At 36.5% G+C, this 7,920-nt stretch overlaps 1 pseudogene; it reads right to left on the reverse strand.

Moving 5' to 3' along the window:
• Positions 1-514: 514 nt before the first annotated feature.
• LOC143534978 (putative carboxylesterase 18 pseudogene) lies at positions 515-1,619 on the reverse strand (annotated as a pseudogene).
• Between the last annotated feature and the right edge of the window lie 6,301 nt (positions 1,620-7,920).

Consider the following 7,920-nt stretch of genomic DNA (forward strand, 5'->3'; position numbering starts at 1 on the left):
ATAATACTAATACAATGGAGGATTAAAGAGCGTTTATAATTCAGTTACGTACAATATACATTAACTCAAATGCACAGAAGAAGAAGGTAAATAAGATACTACATATTTACAAATATTTTAGCATAAAAGCTACTTGTGTTTATTTAAAAAATGAAAAGATAATCAAAGGAAATAACATACAAATGAATAAAAGTTCATAATATTATTAGTCTTTTCATAAACCCCATGTCAATGTAAATCTTCTAAACCTGAAAGCAAGCAATATACAAAGGATAATTGAGCATGTGAAATGAATATTATGAAATACATGAACAAATTAACAGAAACAAAATATTTAGTGTTAGGAGGCTTTTCGTCAATACCTTATTTAAGACCTTGTTAATGAAGTCCTTCATATCTAACATAAGTTGATCGGATTCTGGCAACTCCGAGAAGAGAAAGAACTCATGAAATGTGTTTGGGTAGTCAATCAAGTACGCTTCCTTCCCGGACTTCTTGAGCCACTGGTAGTACCTTATATGTCGGTCCCGGAGGGTATCAAACCCAGCCGCGACCACCATTGTCGCGGGAAAATCCATTTTGGATATGTCCACGGCATTGGGCCGGTAGCATTGATGATAGGATGGTCTCGGTTGAAGGGTTCACCTAGGGGCATGAACGCGTTCCAAAACCAATCGGTCCGCTTCATTGTCACGAGAGGTACTGATCCATCCATCCGTATTTCAGAATCTGTTCGCTCCTCCCCGCCGAGAAACGGTTGGATCGCCACTAGCCCAATTACCTACAAGCCATCATACTGTTCATCAGCAATCATGCGGGTGGTATTTGTTGTTGGATTTTAGATCACTTATTTCTTCTTAATTTCTTACAAAATACAACTTACGTGTGTACGATGCTTCAATTAGAAAGATACGAAGTTGTTGATTTTTCAAACTAGGAAATTAGATATGTTTATATACGGATAATAATGCATGAATCCAGTAGCATATGTATACATATATATAGTTAAGTCGTACCTGGAGTTGCTGGAATTTGAATTGGGAGGCTCTTAGAGTCACATGATGAGCTAGGTGTCCGCCAGCGCTATCACCGACGATAAAGCACCGTGAAATGCCGGCATTCTCCGGCAGCCATTTTGACCGGTTATCTTCATTGTCCAGAAATTTCAGCACATCAAACCCATCGTCATGTTGGGAAGAGTGTCGGTTCTCTGGTGCAAGACGGTAGTCGACAGAAACAACAATGGCACGCAATTCGCTCGCGAACTTGCGGCCCACATAGTCTAATATCGCCACATCCGGGGAGAGGAAAATATATCCACCGCCGTGAAAGTACACCATCACCGGGAGATCTTCTTCAGCGTATTGCGTGGGGACAAATACACGGAACCAGAGATTGCGAGTTGGATCCACCATGACATCGTGTGTCTTGACACCGTTGACGGGTATGGACAATGCCGGGATCTGAAAGTCCACGAGATTGAGAAGACCGCGGGGCACCGTGCCGTCATCCCGGAGAAGTGGGTCGATTGCAAGGTCTATTGCCGATAGTACAATTCGTGTTCTCAAGGGCAAGGATAGCTGAGATTTCGGAGTTTCCGCTGCTGCTGATGATTCCATAATTAATTGAAAGACTTTTGTGATCAGAGAGGTACGTATTCAAAATTCAGGTTGTGTGACAAATGCTAAACACATCAACTCTATTTATACTGCAAAATATGCGACGTTATATCACACCATCTTTGAATATTTCAATATTTCAGTCAAATGAAACCTTCACCTGCATGTTCACACCAAAAAGGTTGGTCATGGTCAGGGTCTAGTTGAATTAAAAAATTCATCTTCAGTCAATAACTAATGTCTATTACAACTATTTAGTTTTGTCAAAAATAAAAGGCTCTATTCATGATTTTCCCCTTCGTTAACTTGTTTTACATTGAATGTTTGTCCGTCACTTTTTATTTCAGATAAGCCGTCACTTTTTTAAAAAAAACTTTCAACGTTTTAGTTTTACAAATGGCAAACATTTTGTACTAAATAAATGAAAATTAATATTGACAAATGTAGATGGGCAACTGTCACGAAAGAGGATGGTTGGAAACCATGGCCAAGTTGAATTATTTCTTTCAAATTAAATAAACTTTCACCAAATATTGTCTTCAGTAGTGTTTTTCAAATGACGATAACATATTTCAACTTGGCGCTCGGCTTTCAACTATGATGGGTTCTTTTAAATTAAACCTAGTATTCAACTTCTGATATATGTATAAGTGACAAATCACATTTTGGCAATTGCCAAGAAAGATAGGTCATAACTAGTTGCTTACAAAGCTCTTGTGCCAATAACTAATAATGCCGTTACGGTTATTAAATAATATAAAGGCTAGTTGGATTCCAATATTTAACAAATTGAGTTATTTTGTCCAATGTTAAATATAGGTAAAAATGTTAAATGTTCTTGTATTCCCTTAATTTTCAATTCATATGTAAAAATAGCATGCTGATTTAGTCGCTAATTTAGGTAATTTTATGAGTAGGAAGATTCATTTTTGTGACCCATTTGCGGTTTGTTATCGCTATTTTTATCTTAAGTAGGGTTCTTATTAGTTGAAGCAAAAGGCAAATGCTCTAATTAGATTTAACGAAGAAAGAAATATAATGATTGTCAAACATGGATATTATTGTATCAAATTTGAAAACGAAATTTATAATTGCTCGATTATTATTATTATTTATATACCAGTCATGCTTGCTTTTGGAATTTTCTTATGGTATTATGGGTATTACATGGAGCAAGGGTGCTAGTAGTAAGATCGTATAGTTAACGAACTAGTTTTGTTTGTATCACTTAGACTGTGAAAAAATGGAATTTTTTGTTTGTGTTCATTCATTAATAGTATAAACAAATGGTTCATGAACATAACAACCGAACATAATTGAACATAGTTGAACGTACATAATTGAGCTAAAATCAGTTTAAAGTAATTTAAAAAATTATGTGTTGGACGTAAAGGTTTTATTAAAGCTAATATAAAATATATTAACGGACGTAAACTAACGAACTTAACAAACGTAAACTAGGGAGCGTTAATGGACGTAAGGGTCTTTAAAAAGGTATATTGTTAATTCAGGCAACAAGCATATTGTTAACATATTCAATTTGGGCTTAATTTGCAGCAGATTAATTTTGGTCAAACTTAATCAGTAGCAGCCCCAGATTGGCAGATTGGCAATTTGATATAAGTATGAAAGGGTAATTTTGTCTCAAAATTCAATGCGTTAGGTTCATTTGACTACAAATCAAAGATTAGTGTGCTATTGACTTTTATTTTAGTAAAAAGTTAGCTAGGTTTTAAGTTGTTATTTTGATTTCGTGTTAGTTTGAGAACAAAGGACTAATTTGGAATGTTTTAAAATTCAAAAAAGTTTTTTGTTAAAAGGTTCTAGCCTAATACTTGGTTTTGGTTCGACTTTTGAGAGTCAAAGCTCAAGTAAATGTAATCTGAGAACTAACTTAAAAATTTTAATAGTATAAATCTTAATGCTAAATTTATGAACTTTTGTAATGTTTCTTTCTTTTTTCCGTTCCAACATTATCTTGATTTTTCCTACTAAGTATGCAAATCTATATATTTATAGTAATTGTAATTTTTAGTCACATTATCTGCATATAGTAAAAAAAAAGTTTTTGACTCAATAAAATTAACTTCTCAAAACCAAAGTGTAACAAATTAAACTAAAATATTATACATTCATTCAGGTGTCAAATCAGCCTTGGGCACTCTACCATTAGCGGATCAGTAATCTTGGGATGGGGGCGACAAGAACCTAATTCACAATGTGGTAGACTACAAGCTTTTAACGATCAATGGGTCAATTCTTTAACAATTTTTATATACTTTTTAAACGCTTCTATATCAATTTTTTTATAATATATACATTTTATAAAATTTTGGACAGAGTAACAAACAGGTGATCATGCTTCTGACTGTTCAAAGCCGAGGTCCCATGGTCTTTTCGAAGGAGCGCTCTTTTTGAAAATTAATACTGACAAATGTAGATGGGCAATCACTACAAAAAAAAAAAGGTATTAGCGGCGACTTTATTAGCGGCGACGGGTTATTAGCGACGACGCCCTTGATCCGCGTCTTAACGGCGTTGATTGTTGTGTTGATCCAAGGCTAGGGTTTTATACGAAGTTGTCGCCGCTAATAAGTGTTATAACATTGCCGGGAATATCTATCTTCTTTCCCTCTCTTTTTCAGCTCTCACACATCTCTCTTCTCTCCCAATTGTCGTCTCCAGCCACCACATGCCGGGAATCGCCACTGCCAGCCATCACTTGCCGGGAATCGCCACTGCTGGCCACCACTCCGTGCCCACTACGATGCTGCCCCCCCCCCCCGCCCCCGCCGGCCACCACTCCGACGCTACCACCACTTGCCGGCCACCACTCCGACACACGGGAAATGTATGTTTTCATCTTTGTTTGTTTATAATTTTAGGGATATTGCTGATTTTTTTATTTTATAAATAGCAAAGTGAACCGATCGGTTTAATTTAACATGTTAATTAGGACTGATGTTTGTGTTTGAACAATGGTGTTAATTAGACTGATATGTGGTGTTAATTAGTAGGGGTTTTCATGGTTCGGTTTGAAACCGTAGCAAACGGTTTATCTCGCAAACCGGCTGTAAAAAACCGGACCGAACTGTAATGAATTTAGATCTATATTAGTTGGGATAAAATATTAAAGTTATATTAGTACATTATTAGTCACTTTTTTTCAATTGTGAAGTAGGATGTTTAAGTATATTAATGCACTATAATATAAAAATTAGATATCATTCGTTTTTTTATCTCACCTATCATTTGAATCAACATATAAATGTTTCTAAAAAATGCACATGTCTTTTAGTTACAAATATTTTTAGTTTTGAATTCTAATCAAAAAAGCAAACTACAAATTGAAAAACCGTGAAACCGAACCGAAAACGGTTTGGTTCGGTTTCGGTTTTTTTAATAAAAAACCGTGATTAATGGTTTGGTTCACAGTTTGACCTAGAAACCGTCAAAACCGGACCACGAACACCCCTGTTAATTAGAACTGAATTTTGTTTATAAACAATGGTGATGATTATTTAAATATTATTCAAATATTATTATTTTATTATTCAAATATTATTTTATAAACAAAGGTGCCGATTATTTAAATATTATTCAAGTATTCAAAGTTTACTTATTATATTAATATTCAAATATACTAGTGTAATGAAATTATTATAAAGTCCACCATGTAAATCATAACTTATCAAAGAACCATGAGAATCTCATGCTGCGGGCCACTCATTTTACTCATCACAAACTTAGAATACCCACCCAAAATTGATTTAGAAATCAATTTTGGGTTGTCTTCGTTTTGGGACTGCCTTTTGAATGCTTTATCTCATTTAGGATGTGAATGTGTATTATATGATTGTTCATTTAAGAAAGATTCGGTTGTCATTTTCCTTTTGCTCCTCGGGTATATATATATATATATACTTGGGAGCTGCCGAATTTTTCATAAACAAACAATCGTATAACACATATTCATATATGAGATAAAGTATTCAAAAGGTGGGTTTAGCAGCCTACCTTGTAAATACTCAATCGGCCGTCCAAACAATCTTCCAATATTTTCCCGTAGCCTGAAACCCTAAATTATGTTTCAGTTGTATGATCATGTCCGCCGATAAAAATTGGATTACCCCAATCCAAGCATTAGATCAACTGAGTATCAGCAAGGACTCCAGTCTTTTATCGAGATGTGCAAAAAGCAAGTTGATAGCAGAAGCTTTGTAAGATGTGCGTGTTCAAAATGTCAGAATTCTTTAGTAATACCTTACAAAACTATGAAAGGTTATATACGTGCATATGGATTTTGTCGGACGTATACTGAGTGGATCTATCATGGCAAAAGTTTAATTCCTCCGGTTGTGATTGTAGACGAGATTACGCAAACTACTGATATGGCTGACGTTATCGAAGACGTTATGAATGAGCGTAGGGAAGAGGATACCAACGTTGATGATAGGGACTCGGGTTCAAACAGTAGCAATGTCCGTGATGATTTTGAATAGTTGTTAAAAGAAGCCCAGTCAGAATTATATCCTGGTTGTACCAAGTTTTCTTCCCTCAACTTTTTAACAAAGCTTATGCATATAAAGGTGAAAAACAAATGGACTAATAGTTCGCTTGATGAGCTCTTCGAGCTATTGCAATCTTCACATCCAGAAGGCAACATGATTCCCGCTTCGCATTATGAAGCGAAAAAGACATTAAAGAAGATTGGCATGGGTATGAGTCGATAGATGTGTGCAAAAATGACTGTGCTCTCTTCTGGGCAGAATACCTCAAAAGGTGTTATGATAGTTTCCTTTGACCCCAGACTAAGACGTTTGTATTGTTCGAGGAACACGGCAAAAGAAATGATATGGCACAGTACCGGACGATCAGAAGATGGTATGATGCGTCATCCTATCGATGGATCTTCATGGAAATAATTTGATAAAAAGTACCTTATTTTCTCTAGGGAACCTCGAAATGTTCGCCTAGGGCTTGCAACTAACAATTTCAATCCACTTGGTAACATGTCTTTGGCTCATAGCACGTGGCCAGTTGTACCCACCACATACTATTTGCCTCCATGGCTATGCATGAAAGAGTCCTCATTCATGTTATCCTTGCTAATTCCTGGCCTAAATCACCCGGAAAGGACATGGACGTTTTCCTTAAGCCCTTGGTGTGTGAGCTTAAGCATTTGTGGCAAGAAGGCGTACGTACTAAAGACGCGGCGACAAACACATTCTTCACAATGAAGGCGGTGCTATTATGGACCGTAAATGACTTTCCAGCTCGTAGTAGTCTATCTGGTTGGAGCGGGCAGGGCTACAAGGCATGCCCGACTTGTAATGAATACACTCCTTCAATGCATGTAACAAATAAAGTCGTATATGTCAGTCACCGCTGATTCTTGCATGCTAACCATGCGTGGAGAAAAAGTTTGGACTTTAACGGTGAGCCCGAGACAAGATCCCCTCCGAAACAATTTAGTGCTGCTGACATAGAAGATCAACTCAGTCGTCTACTCTATCGTGTACCGGGCAAGCATCCCGATTATGGAGGTGTTAAGATAAAGCGAGAGGATTTCGAGTTGAACCGGAACAAATGAAGCATATTTTTTGAACTTGAGTATTGGTCCTCTCTCCAGCTGAAGCACAACATAGATGTAATGCATATCGAAAAAATGTGTGTGATAGTTTACTGGGTACTCTTCTAATGAACGATAAAACCAAAGACACGGCAAATGCACGAGTCGAGTTGAAAAATCTAAATATTCGAAGAACACAATGGTTGGAACGAAAGGGTAACAAGTTTTGTAGGCCCCACCCAAAATACTCACTAAAGGTCGGTGATCGAAAGCTTTTCTGTCAATTTATAAAAGATGTTAAACTGCCGGATGGGTTTGGATCTAATATGAGCAAGAGAGTCACAGATAACAACTCTAACATTACTGGGTTGAAATCTCATGATTGTCATATTCTCATGCAACGCTTGTTACTGATTGGTTTTCGAGGGTTTTTGACCAAAGATATTTATACGCCTATAGTAGACCTTTACACGTTCTTTAAGCAGCTTTGTTCAAGAGCACTATTGGTAGATGATATGAAGAAAGCAAAGAAAGCCATTCTTTTGATATTATGCAAGTTAGGTTGACATATCCTCCGCCGTTTTTTGACATTATGGTTCATTTAGTTTTACATTTACCAGATGAAGCACTTCGTGGAGGTCCAGTCTGTATGAGATGGATGTATCCATTTGAAAGGTATATGAAAAAACTAAAACATTATGTTAGAAACAAGGCAAGGCCAGAAGGTTC

Source organism: Bidens hawaiensis, unplaced genomic scaffold (genome assembly GCF_021521415.1).
Source record: "Bidens hawaiensis isolate Kalapana, Puna unplaced genomic scaffold, B.hawaiensis_p1.1 tig00000760_1, whole genome shotgun sequence".
Lineage (NCBI taxonomy): Eukaryota > Viridiplantae > Streptophyta > Magnoliopsida > Asterales > Asteraceae > Bidens > Bidens hawaiensis.